The sequence below is a fragment of the Mastigoproctus giganteus genome, chromosome 6, assembly GCF_048544385.1.
Source record: "Mastigoproctus giganteus isolate SK-2022 chromosome 6, ASM4854438v1, whole genome shotgun sequence".
Lineage (NCBI taxonomy): Eukaryota > Metazoa > Arthropoda > Arachnida > Uropygi > Thelyphonidae > Mastigoproctus > Mastigoproctus giganteus.
Window position 1 is genome coordinate 42,123,479 of NC_143580.1, and position 16,660 is coordinate 42,140,138.

The 16,660-nt window shown below is 35.3% G+C and overlaps 1 protein-coding gene across 1 annotated transcript in view; it reads right to left on the reverse strand.

The window, feature by feature from the left end:
* The window catches only part of LOC150084194 (alkaline ceramidase 3-like), a 102,854-nt gene that overhangs the window by 64,008 nt on the left and 22,186 nt on the right, over nt 1-16,660 (reverse strand). The window lies entirely within an intron of this gene.

Genomic DNA, 16,660 nt, shown 5'->3' on the forward strand with positions numbered 1-16,660 from the left:
ATAAGGCAATGGTCAGGCCACACCGTGAGTACTGTATACAGGTCTGGAGACCTCATTTCAAGAAGGATGTAGAGCTGCTGGAACGAGTAGAGAGAAGCGCAACAAGGTTAGTGAATGGAACAATGGGTTGCTCTTACGAAGAAAGGCTTAAGTTTTGCAAATTACAGTGTCTGGAGACTAGGCACCGGCAAGGTGATCTGATAGAGGTGTATAAAGCCTTGAATGGTTTGAGCATGTTCAATTCTGATGGGATTCTGCCTCTTGCTCAGAATATTAACCTGAGAGAGCATAAATTCAAATTGAGGAAAGACAGATGTAGGATAGATGTTTGGAAATTTGCCTTTAGCCAGTGGGTAGTTGGTTGATGGAACAGACTTCCATCCCTTGTTGTGGAAGTTGAGAGCCTAAATAAATTTAAGGCTCAGCTGGACAGGTATTTCAAACGAACGGAGGGGTGAAGTTTTTTTTTTTTTTTTTTCTAGATGATGCTGCATAAGCTTGCTTTCTTTCTTGTATCATATGCTTCTACTAATGCTAATGCTAATTTGGTGTAAGGAGCATGTCAAATGGACCCCTCGAGCAATTTTAAGTCAGTTATTTTTCTTGAATGAGAAGAAATTCAACCTGAATAGCTCTGATAGGAGAAAAATGATTTGCCGTAGACGTGGTTGCATCCAGACTGTATGTTGTCTACAGTGAAATTCTCTACCAGGCAAATGATATGGGGGTGCATTTATCATGGAGTAGGTCACCTGCAGTTTTTAAAAGGTTCCGTCTGGCTGCCAATGGATACCTGACTATATTGGAAGGTAAATTGCTGCCAACCATTAGAGACCATTTCAACCTGTCAAGTAACTGCATCTTTCAGGATGACTCTGCTCCTTGTCATCTGGCAAAAAGTGTAAGTAGGCACTTCTGTAGTTACCTTTGCTTCATTTCTGCATTAGAGGTTTGACAGTAATGTGTTTACATTTGTTACAGGTGAAAAAATGGTCGGAAGAATGGCCCATTACAATTCTTAGCTACAATTCTTTTGAGAAAAGACTCAAATTCTTAGCCTGGACTTGAATCCTATAGAGAACTGTTGGCATTGTGTGGAATCTGCAGTTGCCATAAAGAAACCAAAGACCCTTCATGAATTTCAGGAAGCCATAATTCAATTCATGTTTGGAACCACGAACTATCAGTTGATTATATTCAGAAATTGATCTTGTCAATGCCTCAACGGTGTGCTGCTGTCATCAGGGCCAGAGGCCCTGATGACAGCAGCACACCATTCCAACTAAATATTAGGTTCAACTAAATATTAGTTTGCACCTAGTGAACATTTCATTTTGTTTTCCATTTAAAATGATAAACTCAAGCAAATTGAGGGCTTCTGATAACATTTCAACCACAATTGTCATGTTTACCAAAACTGTTGTATAAAGGTTGCAAATGGTACTCATTTTGGAATATTTTGAGAGCACCTGTCAAATATTATTTAGCTTTGCCTTAACTATTAATAACTATCCTTTGTTTATTTTTCCATTTGTGATGCTAGTCATTAATGTAACATACATTGCAAAAAAGGGTCAGAAATGCAAGATTCCTAGGTGATGCACTTTCTTTGAACACCAGTGTATACACACACATATATATATATATACAGCACACGCACACACACACGCACACAGTGGTGTCTATCATTCATTTATCTGTTCAAAGCTCCTGATGAGTAGTTGAGAGATGGCCATATAAATGAATGAACCTCGTCCTTTTCTTTCTCAGTTTATCTTCCCTTTTTGTTAATTTCTAGGTACTTTAGATTTGTCTAGGTAGGCATTGCTGCTAACAACTCTAAAATTTATTAATCAGCATCATTAAGCTAAAAATGCCTGGAATGTACCATATTATACCTACACCCACTCCACAAAATCAGATACACAATAAAAAAAAAAAACAGTAAAATCATGTGTATATAATATCTAATTGTTAACTATAACAACAGCATTAATGCCATATATCAATAGCAGATTCCTAACAATCCATAATAAACCACTGGGCACACTCATGCAGGATGGTTTTTGAGAAAAAAATCATTTTCTATTTTTTTTTTCTATAATTATTTTGTTATAATGATAGAAAATATATAATAACACACACACATTAAATAATTCACTGTTATTTGTTGAAGTTTGCAAAAAGTAAATGATTTTTAAAATGCATCCAAGCTTCTTTAAATTAAAACACAAACACATTAAATCTGTCGTAAAACTTACTGGGTAAATTAAATGAAATAATCTTATGTCAATCTGAAATGTATAGTGCAAATTTCCAACTCCTGTTCTAGTCTTATTTTCAATCTGTTGCCTGCACTCAACCAGTGTGCATTCAACTAGCTGTCAAAAAGAAAAGTGTTGCATCAATTTTTAACAGACTTCAAAGATGCTAGAGAAGTGCTATGTTTTAATGCCGCTAAATGCAAGGTCTTACAACACTTGGGGAATAGCAACTCACAAATAAATGATACACTTGGAGTTGAATTAAAAACAATTGAGGAGAAAAGGCATGTTTGAGTTACAATATAGGCAGATATGAAGTTTTCTGAACAGTGTAAACAGGCAGCAGAAAACCCATGGTGTCCTATCGATGATTTATCAAACATTATCCTGTAGAGATAGTGAGGTCAAAATTCCATTGTATAAGGCAATTGTAGGACCACATTTGGAATACTGTGTTCAAGTATGGCGTCCTCATCTGAAAAAAGATATTGAGCTTCTTGAAGGGTCCAAAGACGTGCAACTTGAATGGTGAGATTGGCAGAAGGATGACCGTTTGAGGAAAGATTCCAATTATGTGGGCTACAGAGCATGGCAAACAGGATCTCAGAGGTGAACTGACTGCGGTTTATAAGACTGAGAGGGATTAGCAAAATGAATGAAGGCAAAATTCTCAATGTTATAAAGAATTCCAGAACTAGGGGATCATAAATTCAAATTACATGGGTTGAGGTTTAGATTAGATTGTAGGAAGTTTTCTTTTAGACAGAGAGTCAATGATTGATGGAACAAGTTGCCCTCACAGGTAGTTGAGGCTGACAGTTTGAATAAATTCAAAGGTCAACTGGACAGTTTCCTGTGTGAGGAGGGAAGCATTTTCTTATCTTCTTTTTTTTTTTTTTTTTTTTTTTTTTTTTTTTTGCCAGTACAACAAAAGCTTGTGGCTTCCGTGCACTATTATTACTATCATCTTTATTTCTCGCAACTGCTGCTTAACTGTAATAGTTCCCTATTCCTACTGTCTTTAAGAGGTCCACCTGTAATAGCTATTTCAATGTTCCATTTCTTTTTCCACATGATTAATTGCCCTCTCCATTCTAACTAAGTTTTTATGTATATAGTATTAGTAACAAGATTATGACAAAAAAAAATTAAATATGTGACAGCAAAGTCAGCCAAAAGTGGAACTGGGACTTCTAGGATAAACTATACAAAGTATTGTTGTGTCTGATTTAAAGTATACTAATTAGTCAAAATAAAAAAAAAATAAAAAACAATAGCAATATTTAAAATTATGTTCATTACTTGAATTTCTTATTTGATTTATAAAATCTGTATATTATAAAATCATATGAATCTTATCTCACACAAATAGTGTACACTATGAAAATAGCAGTTTCAAGTTGGTTTAAGTCACTGGATTTTCTTTGTATATATCATATATAATATGCTATTTTTATAAATGATTCCTAACATAATTCCAAATTTGGCAAGAAAATAAAATCCACTGAAGAAAGAACGATCAGTGATATAAAAGTAATAATGCTATAAAATGACTGTAAAGGCTTCCTTGACTGTAGTATATCCAATACTTCATAATTCCCATTACAGTCGAGTAGAGCTCTTAATAAACTGCAATTTATCACAGTGAATAGGAGGATCTTATTCATTAATACATACAGCAGTAACATGGAATCTAATTCAACACAGAAATTAGTGATAAATTAAAAATTTTTTTAATGATGAGCTTAGATCAACTATAATGAATAATTATAAAGAATATATAATTCTCAAGTAAATAAAAGTGACAATATAAAATTACAAAAAAAGAGATAAAAACACACTAATCATATATTTTATCAGAGAATGGGTTATGTCTGGCATAGAAGACACAACGAATGATTATCAGTACCAGATATCCAAAATGATGTTTTTGTGTCATCCTTTATTCTACTTAAAGAAGTATTAATGAAGCTTAAAGGTGAATTATCTTCAAATGCCGTTTTAATTACTTTAAAAATTGACAATACTGAATAGAGCTAATTAATTTAGAGGATGGAAATATTTAGGTATATCTATCTTACAGGTTGTTCAGGCAATGAGCTGTTCCACAAAACATGGATTAGCAATGTATAGAAGTAAATAATCCATAAGATTCAAACTATGGGAATTAGAGGACAACATGCACCCCGTTGCATCTTGTGCAGACAGACAAGCAGATGACAATGACAAGATGTACAGACCACTACTCAATTCCAACAAGACAATGTAATGGACACTCCATAAAATGGGAATAACAGCTGATGACCCAATCATCATTCTTTTCTGACCTCCTTGCACAAGCAACTGCAACTTGCATGGTATTAGAAATGCTGAGAGCGGACAGTTAACAAATGGAAAAATGTATGTTGTTTTAATGAGTCCCATTTATTGCTGTTCCATGCCAACAGTATGCACATGTGGTACAAACCACAAGGCTATAAGGCCTACATGAAAACATTCCAGGGTGGCAGAAACAATGCCACAGTCTTAGGGACTGTTATTTGGAATTCTTTGTTGCCTCTGCAAAGCTACCTTTGCAATGGCACCTGTGCAGAGGCCAAAAAGTTCCACAGATGCCATGCAGTGGTCAAGTAGACCATTCCATAGCAGTTGTGCATCATTGCAATGTCCCTGCAGATACATAACCCCTCCCCACCATTCTGAACAAACATTTGAGACTTCACTGTACTCATCCATGTCCAGTGTCTTCAATCACCACCATTCACCAGCACATAACTGGTGAATGGTGTTAGCCATACAGACTGTTGTTAGCCATGCACAACAGTCTGCATGGCTAACAACATCTACAGATGTTGTCTCTAATCTTGTGACATCCATGCCACGATAGTCAGGCTGTTCCCAAAACCTCCGAGGTAGCCCAACAGGCTATTATGTGGATTGTATTTCATAATTCAGTGGCCACTGAAAAACCATTAGGCATCATTGTGTGTTATTGTATACAGGTTTGAAAAGCTTAGTATTAGTAGTGGCAAATGATGCAAGGAAGTAAGCTTATACAGCATTAGCCCACAAAAAAAAAACCTATACACCCAATCTGTTAATCTCCTCTAACAATTTGTCTAATTCTTCCTTAAATTTAATCACACTAATTCCACACCAGATGGCACTTTTGTTCTAACAATCAATTACCCTCATGATGAAAACAAATTTTTGCACTCTATTCTGCAGCCATCCTTTTTTCAATTTAAGTTGATGTCCTTTATGTATGTTGTCTAAGAAAATGTAAGGATTAAATCTACATTTAATTTACTCACTCCATTTAAGGCATTAAACACTTCAATCAAATCTCCTTGCCAGTGTCTAGTTTCCAAGCCCTACAATATGCAGAACTGACATATTTTGTGGCAACCCTTTTGTGTCTTTGATTAATCTGGTTGCTCTTCTCTATATCCATTTCAAAAGACCCAAATCTTTCTTAAAATGAGACTCCCAGAGCTGTATGCAGTACTCAAGATGTTGCTTAACCATTGTCTTATACAATGGGATAATCAAGTCCTTGTCCCTGCCTGCTGGTAAAATTCCTGTATATCATTGACAAAACCCCATGAGCTGTCTTAGCAGCCTTCTGCAATGCTCAGAAAACTCCAAGATCTCTCTTGTTCTCCACCAACTTAAGTATAGTATCACCTACCTACCTAGTCAGTTATTCTGGGATTGCCCATTTGCAGTACTTTGAATTTATCGATGTTAAACTTCAATTGCCACTTCTCAACCTATCTGCTTAATTTTTATAGGTCTTATGTAGTAGCAGTATATCTTAATTCCTGTCATTAACCCCCCCCCCACAGTTACTTTTTATATCACCGAAAACTAAGAAAATAAGCTTGACATGCCTTCATCAACATTGTTAATAAATTTTAAAAACAGTAAGGGATCCAGTAATGAATCCTGGACTTTACTAATAATATTAGTCCATGAAGGGCCATGCTCATTGATAACTGCCCTCTGTCTTTTGCCACTCAACAATTCCTTTAGTATATAGAAGCAGTAACTTGCTCTTAATGTCATGCTGCTTCAATTTGTATAGCAATCTCTCATGTGAAACAGTATCAAAAGCTTATTTCAGGAAGTGGGTGGATCTCTTTAAAAAGGAGCAGCAAAAAAGTGATATGATTTGTTATTGCAATAAATAGGTACTGCCTTTACTTGGCAGAAATTGTCAATACTCATTTAAATGTGTTATTTAAATAAGAGATAAAGAGGCTAAACAAATAAATATCTTAACTTTCAGTTAAACTTTAGAGTCAGGTTGTAACACTCTCTGGCCAATTACAGCATTATTTTCACCCTGTATTTTTTTTTTCTTTCTTTCTTTCTTTCTTTTTTTTTTTTTTTTTACTGATTTTTTTTTTTTTTTTTTTTTTTGCATTTCTATTCTATTTTATTCTATTCTTGCATTTCAATAGAAATGCAATTGAGCAGCAGCCTGGAAAGCAAGGCAATGGGAATTTCCAGGACAGCTGGGAGTCATAGTGGAACAAGTAAATACATGGGCTGTGTTAGGGTAACTAAGAGTAGAAACAGGTGCATGTATACTTGCATGTACAACAATGCTAGGAGTATAGTTAATAAATTCATGAGCTTGAAGTGCTAGCCAAGACATCAAAGGCAGATATTGTTGGGATATAAGAGACATGGTGTCACACAGACATAAGCAGTGAAGAACTGGAATTTGGGGAGTACAATGTGTACAGAAAGGATAGACAGGACAGGAAAGGAGGAGGAGATATGCTCTTAGTTAAGAAACACATAAAATCTAAGGAAGTGCATCAAATTGATGTTGGTGGACAATGCAATGTTGAGTCTGTTTGTTGTGACATAAGCACTGGGAAAGGAAAAATGAGTGGGTGTGTGTTATAGGCCTAATGAATCTGATGAGTATAATGACCAATTGTGCAGAGAAATAGAGTGGACCAGTAAATTAGAGTGTCTTATAATGGGGGATTTTAATTTCCCAGATATTGACTGGAATTTGTGGATTGGTCACTCACACACTAGCAAGGCTTTTGTGGATTTATTGGATGATTGTTTTCTACAGCAGCATGTTCAGGAGGCAACTAGAGGGAGTAATACTCTTGATCTGATTATCAGTAGTGATTCTTCATGCATCAAGAATCTGCAGAAAAAAGAATCACTAGGTGGCAGTGATCAAAGTGTACTGAAGTGGGATTTACTCAAAGAGGTAACTACCATCAAGGGTAAAGGGAAGGGTTTTTGCTTTCGTAAAGGTGACTACAGTGGTTTGAGACAGTATTTAAATTCTATAAGGCAGGACCAACTGATGATGTTACCAACAGCAAATTCAAAATGGGAAGCATTCAAAGAATTAATCTTGGAAGCAACTAGGCTTTTCATACCAACAAAAAAATATTGTTCAAGATTTAGACCTAAATGGATGTCAGATGAACCAATTAGACATGTGACAGAGAAGAAATATGCATGGGATACATATAAATTAACATGTGACACAGAAGCCTGTGACAGATATAAGTTGGTCTGTAACCAAGTTACAAAAGAGGTTAGGCAGGTGAAGGCAGATTACAAGAAATATTTGGCAAAGGATGCAAAGAAAAACAGCAAAGAGTTCTTTACTTACGTAAACTCTAGAAGGAAGGGATGAATCAGATTGGTCCACTTGATATCGATGGGTCAACTATTGATGATCCTGCTAACAAACTAAATGAATATTTTGCATCGACACTCACACACGTGAGGAGTTTAATACACCTCTGTCATTCAGAGAGAGGAATGCCAGAGGTGTATTCAACTCTGGCAGTTAGCTAGATAATCTTTTAATAACTGAGAGTAAAGTGGAGGAGAAATTGTTGAAGATAAACATAAGAAAGGCACCTGGGGTGGATGGAATCTATCCAGTTATATTAAAGGAGGCAGCAAAGGAACTAAGCAAACCCTTAGCCATAATTATGACAGCTTCCTTGGACTCAGGGAGGTACCCATGGACTGGAAATGTGATCATAATCCACAAAGGATGATGAAAGGGAGACCCAGGTAATTACAGACCTGTTAGTTTAACTTCTGTTCCAGGGAAATTAATGGAGGCACTGGTTAAAGAAGCATTGCAGGATCATCTTGACAAGACCTCAGTTATAGCTCAGACACAGCATGGGTTTGTTAAGGGGAAGTCTTGTCTGACTAATTTGATTAGATACTATGATGTAGTCACAAAGGAACTGGATGGAAAGCATAACTTTGATTTCATATATTTGGATCTTAAAAAGGCCTTTGATACTGTTGCACATGGAAGACTGCTGCACAAATTGGAGCAGTGTGGCATTGGAGGCAAATTGCTGCTATGGATAAGGGGATGGTTGAGTGGGAGAAGACAGAGAGTGGTAATCAATGGACTCTGCTCTTTGTGGACTAATTTTTATTAGTGGAGTCCCTCAGGGTTCAGAGTTGGGTCCACTGTTGCTTTCTGTATTTATAAATGATATTGATGATGGTATATCAGGCTTAATGTCCAAGTTTGCAGACGATTCTAGGGTTGGCAGGGTTGTTAATGACACTAATGACAGTACATTGCTGCAACCGGATCCAGAAAAGTTGAGCAGATGGGCTGAGAGGTGGCAAATGAAGTTTAACATTGACAAATGTAAAGTACTATATATGGGAAGCAGTAATCCCAGAGTAACATAACAACTCTGTGGTACCACACTGACAGTGGTAGAGAATGAAAAGGACCTGGGGCTAATTGTGCAGGCAGATATGAAGTTTTCTGAGCAGTGCAGATGGTCTGCAAGAGTAGATCATGGTGTCTTGTCAATGATATACAGCAATTTTTCTAGCAGGGATAAGGAGGTGATTATCCCCTTGTATAAGGCAATGGTCAGGCTACCCCTTGAGTACTGTATACAGGTCTGGAGGCCTCGTTTTAAGAAGGATGTAGAGCTTTTGGAACGAGTACAGAGAAGGGCAACAAGATTAGTGAATGGAACAAAGGGATGCTCTTACGAAGAAAGGCTTAAATTTTGCAAATTACAGTGTCTGGAGACTAGGCACCTGCAAGGTGATCTGATTGAGGTGTATAAAGCCTTGAATGGTTTGAGCATGCTCAATGCTGATGGGATTCTTCCTCTTGCTCAGAATAATCACCTGAGAGGGCATAAATTCAAATTGAGGAAAGACAGTTGTAGGATAGATGTGCAGAAGTTTGCCTTTAGCCAGCGGGTGGCTGATTGCTGGAAAAAACTTCCATCTGTCATTGTAGAAGTTGATAGCTTAAATAGATTAAAGGCAGAACTTGACAAACATTTGGAATGAGTGGATGGGTGAAATAAGGTTTTTTTTTTTTTTTTTTTTTTTGGCTGATGCTATATAAGCTTGCTTTCTTGCATCATGTACCTTTGCTAATGCTAAATAAATATCTTAACTTCAGATTAAACTTCACGGTCAGGTTGTAACACTCTGGCCAATTAAAGCATTATTTTCACCCTGTATTTTTTTATTTTTTTTTATTGATATATATTTTTTTATGAAACCTCCAAACACAAAAGGTATTAGAGCTTATAGTACTTAGCACCATACATGGGTTGAAGGCTAAGAAAAGACAAACAATACTTGTTGACATTAGACTTTAATTTCTGTAGATTGTAATTTGTGGTAAAAAGACATAAAAGAAGTTGTTCCAGAAAACAGAAGTAGACGGTATAATGAGGAGGTGGCAAAATTATTTCTGTAAGTTTGAAGTTGGACAGCGAATGGATGCTAACTGCTTGTGACATGTGTACAGAATGGTTTAGAAGAGAGTGGGAGTATTACAGATGCCAATTCAGAAGAACCGTGCAGATAGAAGTATCTATAGAGAAGGCATGCAACAGAAGCTGAATGTCTATGAGACAGGGTTAAGAGACTTTATAAGAGATGGGTCATTAATTAATCTGACTGTTCTATTTTGAATGGAGTCAAGAAGGTTGAGTGAGGTTTTGGGAGCAACACAATAATCCATGGTAGTGCCAATTTGAGATTTGGTCAAAGTGAGAATTGTTTAGAAGAAAAGTAATGCTAAGATTAAAAACTAAAACTTTTTTTTTTTTTTGATACAGAGGAAGCAGTATTTGTGCTGTGCATATGCCATAAGAGATTAGAAGTCAGAGTAATCCCTAATAGAGATATATGATCTTGTCTAGAAATCTGAGTGCCATTGAATATGATTATTTGTTGTTATTTTGGTTTTTTAGGAGCATTAGCAACTAAGGCCATATTGCTCCGGTGCAGTGGTCATTCCCTGACCTTTCCACATCCTCCATATTTGGTGGTGACGGGCTTGAACCCCGGTCTAATCAAGAAGCGTGTGCTACGCACTGCTGCTCCTTCCCACCTGGCAACGGAGGCACCCATTGAATATGAACATAGGAGGAGGATTTCTTTGTGAGAAATAGACCGGACCAAGTTTTAGGACTGAAGTTAACTAAGCGTTCTTCTCCCCACTGGAGAATTACCTGAAGATCAGAATTTATGAAATTGGTGGTAGGTATTTGAGAAGCTGAGGCTTCTCAAATAAGGCAGAATGAAGCATGAGTAAAGCAGGGAGAAAAACAACATGTAGTTCAAAGTCACACTTTGGCTTCTCACTCCATAATAATGCTATGGAGGAGGTCTAGTGAGTGACCCTGTTATTTCTCTCTCTATATAATAATTATAATGGTGGCAAACATGACATGTTCTTATTCTTAGTGATCTTTCTTATTACATGTGAGAAATTGAGTGAATTTCTCCATAATGAAAAGCAAAATGTGATGCAAATTGATAGAGATTTCCTTGCTAAAATAATTACACTACACTACACTACCCAACAAAATTTTTTTTTCGTCATACCTCTGGAACGAAATTAATGTCCTGATTATGAAAATCATTAGTCTTTTACTTGTGTCACGTCTACACAAAAGATATACTCATTTTTTAAATTCCTTGTTTTTATACAATATCAGCATACATGATTGTAATTATTACACACAATATATGTTACTTAGACATGTTTCCCACTCAATGATTTCCTTTTATACTCCAGATTGCTTTCCTGTTTAAGGAACCAACAGTAATCTCCCATCATGGCAGAGTCCCAGCGACCTTGGTATCGTTTTTCTATTGCAGATACATCCTGGTGGAAGCACTCTCCTTGTTCATCACTGACATCTGCTAAGTTTTCAGGAAAGAAATCCAGATGGGAATGAATGAAATGCATTTTCACTGACATTCGGCACCCATGTTCTTGTAACATTTCAGCAAATTTGTCACCAGTTACTTATAGTTCTCTTCTTTTCTCTTTCCGAGGAATCTGTGTACCCGAAAGATCTCCATGCAGCCAGTTCAACATCATTCAGGTTTATTTGAAATTCTTCATCTTTTAGGAGCTTTCATATCTGAGGACCTATGAAAATTCTTTCCTCCAGCTTTGCATAAGATAAATTTGGAAACATTTTCAGTAAATATGCAAATCCTCTGCTTTCTTTATCCAGTGCCCTGTGAAATTCTTAATCAGTCCAAGCTTGATGTGTAAAGGAGAAAGAAAACATTTTGTGGATCAACCAATGGAACATACTTTACATTGCCTTTGCCAGAAATATATTCATCTCTCTTGTCCCAGCACTGTACAACGTAGTGTTTGGCTGTTGCACAACTATCCCACAAACACAGGAAACAACAGTATTTAGTGAAACCACCTTGCAACCCAACAAGCAGTCCAATCACTTTGAGATCGCCACAAATATTCCAACCATAGTCATTGTAACGTATAGCAGCAAGAATCTAGGACATACTATTGTAAGTTTCTTTCAGGCCAACAGCATGAACAAGAGGAATTGATGGTAAAGTATTTCGATTATGAAGCAATACTGCTTTCAAACTTAGCTTTGATGCATCAATGAACAAATGCCATTCAGAGGTATTGTGATCAATGTTCAGTTCATGCATAAAACCAACGACATCTTTGCAGACACAAATGTTGTTTTCCACTGCAAAATATCTTGAAAACTCTTCATTTCGCTTATGGTATATTGTAATGTTTGAATGTTTGTACCTTTGGGAGTAAGTTCCACTGTTGTAGTCCGGATCCGAGTAATTCATCCTTCTCTTTGGGTAAGCCGCCCAAGTCTTTGATCAAGTCACTTAATTCTTCTTGTTCAATGTGGTGTTGGGCCTTTTCGTTTCCTGGCTCACAGTCCAAATCATGTGAAGTACATGGTTCCATGACATCTGGTAAAACTATTTCTTCTGTAACTTCATCACTACTTCCAATACCCCAAGATTTTGATGGCACAGGTACTGGCAGTTCTTTACCATGTGGCACTGGGCTAATTGCTGATGGGATATTTGAGGCAGTGCTTGCTCTTTTTGGAAATACCTTTTATTTTTGTCATGCAAAAATAGCAGTCGTTGAAATGATTCTTAGGCTCACGCCACACCAAAGGGATAGCAAAAGGTAATGCTCTCAGCTTGCTATATAACCGCAGCCTTAAGTTCTGTGTACAAGTAATACAGCAGATGTGGAGCCCAATTTTTTGTTTGATCACCGATCTTGCAGCCGAAGTACAATGAATATGCAACTTTTGTGACATTGTATATTTTCTTCCTCTGAGTTTTTGAGGTTAAGTGTCCACAAACAGCAGAAGTTGTCTGGGTGATTGACGCAAGTTCTGCGCTTTGTCTTCTCCATTTTAACAATGCATTAACCTAAAAACAGTAAAAGCAATTGGTAAATTTGAACAGAAGGTGGATTCTTGTAGCGTAGTTCGAACAGTTTATTTGAACAGATTATTGAACAGTTGAATGGTGTAATAAAATTAATAAAAATACTGACTTGTCTGGAAAAGTGCATCAAAATCAAAATATACTATATTGCAAGAACAGTGATGATGTACTTGCTTAACTTTTAGCCCAATAAACAAAACCAACCAAAAGTTAATAAGTTTAAAAAAAGTATTTCAAAGAGTAATGATATCTTTGTACAGAATCCAGTTATCTATCTATATCTTAAAACTGAGATGTGATGGGAAATTTTCATGATTGATTTTAAATTCTATACATAAAACTTGACCAGAAACAACCATTGATTTGCTGGAGGTAAAAATCATGTTGGATAGTGTTATTCTTCAAGAAGAATAATTAATTTTTTCCTATCCTCCATTGTGAAAGTATTTTTTTTTTTTCTGAAGCACATTTGTTTATATTATGACAAGATTTGCTGTGACTATGTATATTGTCATTTGTTCATATTTAACAAATGGAAGTATTATTTACATTTTAACCACTAGTACTATCTTGTAGTCAATATAAAGATTTACAGATGCAAATAAGTTTGCTTATTGGTCCTTAATATTCATTGAAATGTGCTTCTCCAAACTGTTCGGTCACAAGGTATATATCTCTAAAATATGAAAAATTTTAAAATCTGTCACCTCTTAATCCTTGATAATGCTGGATTTTAAACAGTTAACTGTATTAATATTTTTCAAATTATAAATTATCAAATGTATTAATTTTTCTTGCAAAAAAAAAAAAAAAAGCCAAAATTTACTGTAAAAATCTTTTACAGTAAATTTTTAATTACTTCATTAAATAAATAAAGCTCATTTCCAGGTTATGCATAGTGTGCTTGGCATATTTGATAAGCAATTACTAAAAACTGAATGTTCCAAAAATTGAATAAGGGGGTCATGAATTTTTCTTCACTGTGTAACTCACGATCTGTATTAGGCAATTTTTGGGATGACTGAAATGCTTAAATTACACAGTGAAGAAAAATTAGTTTCCTTAAATGCTTACAAAATTTCAACTGATCACAAATTCATGGTGAAGAAATGATATCATTTAAAGATAAAATATTTTATATGTATAAAATGACTTGCAAATACTTAGAAAAATGGGCTGAACTCTTCAATAAATTTTTAAGTAAAATTCTCAAGTTAGACATGGTCTCCAAACAGTGCAGACAGGTTGCTAGAACAGTTCATGGGGTTTTGTGAATGATATATAGGAATTTTCCCAGAAGAGATAAGAAGGTAATTATCCCAGTGTACAAGGTGACAATTAGGACATATCTTGAGTACTGCATACAAGTCTGGAAGCCTTATTTTTGGAATGATGTGGATCTGCTGGAATGGGTGCATGAGACAGGGCACAAGATTAGTCAAGGACACAAAAGGGGAGGGCGCTTAACAAGAAAGGCTTCAATTCTGCAAATTGCCTCATCTGGAAATTAGGCAGGCAACTAATTTCCAGATGATGGCATCCTTCCTCTAGCTTAGACACATGAGGAGATATATTAATTCAAATTAAAAAAGGATAGTTACAGGAGAGATGCGTAGAAAGTGTTCAGCCAGTGGGTAGTTTGAAGAAATTTAAGGAAGAGCCATACAAATTATTAGAGGGATTGGACAAGTGATGTCGGAAGTGTTTTTTTTGATGATGCTATACAAGTTTGCTTTCTTGCATCATTTACCACTACTAATGCTGATATTAATACAAATTGGATAAGGAATATGCGCTTAGTCAAAGCTTAATAAAAATAAATGCCAAAATTAATGCTTAATGCCAATCACAGGATGATTTAGTTTTTGAGCTAAAATATCTTACTGAAAAATTCACAGCTAGAAAATATCCCATCAAACTAATCCAACAAATTATTTCAATTGTTAAAGGTAAAATTAGTAATTTAAATGTTTCTAATAACTTAGTTATAAAAAAATCTAATTTATCCAATGTTCATGTTGTCCTTCCTTACCACTGCCAAATCGCTAGACGATTATGTCAAATCTTTACTAACACTGATGTCTATAATTTTTTTCTACTTATAATAAATTAGGAACCCCTTTTAACAAATATAAAGAAACCTGTGTATATGACACTAAGGACATCAATAACATAGTTTATTTAATCAAATGTCAACCTGATTGTAATGCATGTTACATCGGGAGCACTACTAATAAATTTGGATCATCCACCATCGCAAACACATGCGCCTACTACCACGTCAATAGTTTCCGGACACAACAAGGAAATACCGAACTGTCTCAGGACAAACACACTCATAACCACAACCCCTTAGTTGATGTCACAATAACCATTATCAAATTAAATTCAAACCATAAACTCCTTCTATATGAAATCCTCATAATAGAATGGTATTGTCTCACATCGATCTTGACATCTTAAACACAAAACTTCCGGTTTCCTTGTCTTCCATTTGGAATCTCATACGAATTAAATTACCACGTGTCCAGCAAAACACTTTGGGTACTTAAGATCTACAGCAACCTTCTGCTCTTCATTCTAATGCCAACTGAAGATGAATCTATCGAAAGTCAGTCGTTCATGACTTTTGGCCTTATTCCTTTTTTAATTTTAAGATAATTTATTTATACAGTATTGTAATTGATAACTAGAGGATGATGTGGTGCACCTTACCCTCCTCTGCGCTAAGTTTTTTAAATTACGCTTTCTTAATCACGATTCTTAACTTCCGATTTTAGTTTCAATCAAAGATTTCCCACACCACTGTTTCATAATTCATATAACCATAACAGATTATTGAGGTGAGTGCTGTTTTTTTATTAAGCTTTGACTAAGTACATATTCCTTGTCACAAACTTCACCATTTTAAGCTTTTGCTAACTCTAATCAGGGTACAAAATGGATATAATAGAACGGCATCCATTCCACAAATTCAAATTTATCGAACGGATGCTTTGAAAAGTACGTGGATGGCATTAAAAAGTACACTAGTTTGGAAAAAAAGTACAAAATATGCATATAAAATATTATTGAATGAATTTCAAATTGATAAAACCTTTTCATGAATGATTAGGCAAAATTATTATAAATGGCCTCACTTCAGCTCTGCCACACTGTTATTTCTCAAATAATATTTAAGAAATATCTATAATTCATTTATAAGATTTTGTAATTTATATTTTACTATCAATCATACTAAAAACTATTTATATTTTCTTGGAATATAGTTCTAACACACCACATTAAAGTTTGTGTTTAGAACGTTACCTTGTCCTGTCAGTGTTCACTAGTCAGATGGATGAAAGTGTTGAATGTAAAAATTGTTACTGATTTTCACGTAAATTAATAATATAAATTTAATGTGCAAAGATTTTTATTAATAAAAATATGATTACAGCAGTAAGAAGTTCAATAAAATATAATTGTATAAAGCCACTGGCTCCTGATTTAAAATCATAATTATGATTTTTTAATATTCTGATTTCATTTTATGACAATAAATTTAATCGAATGTTGGGCAACTAAGTCAGAATAAGAATAAATTAATTTTTTCATTTTTAGGAATTTTAAAAATTTCCCGAAGAAAC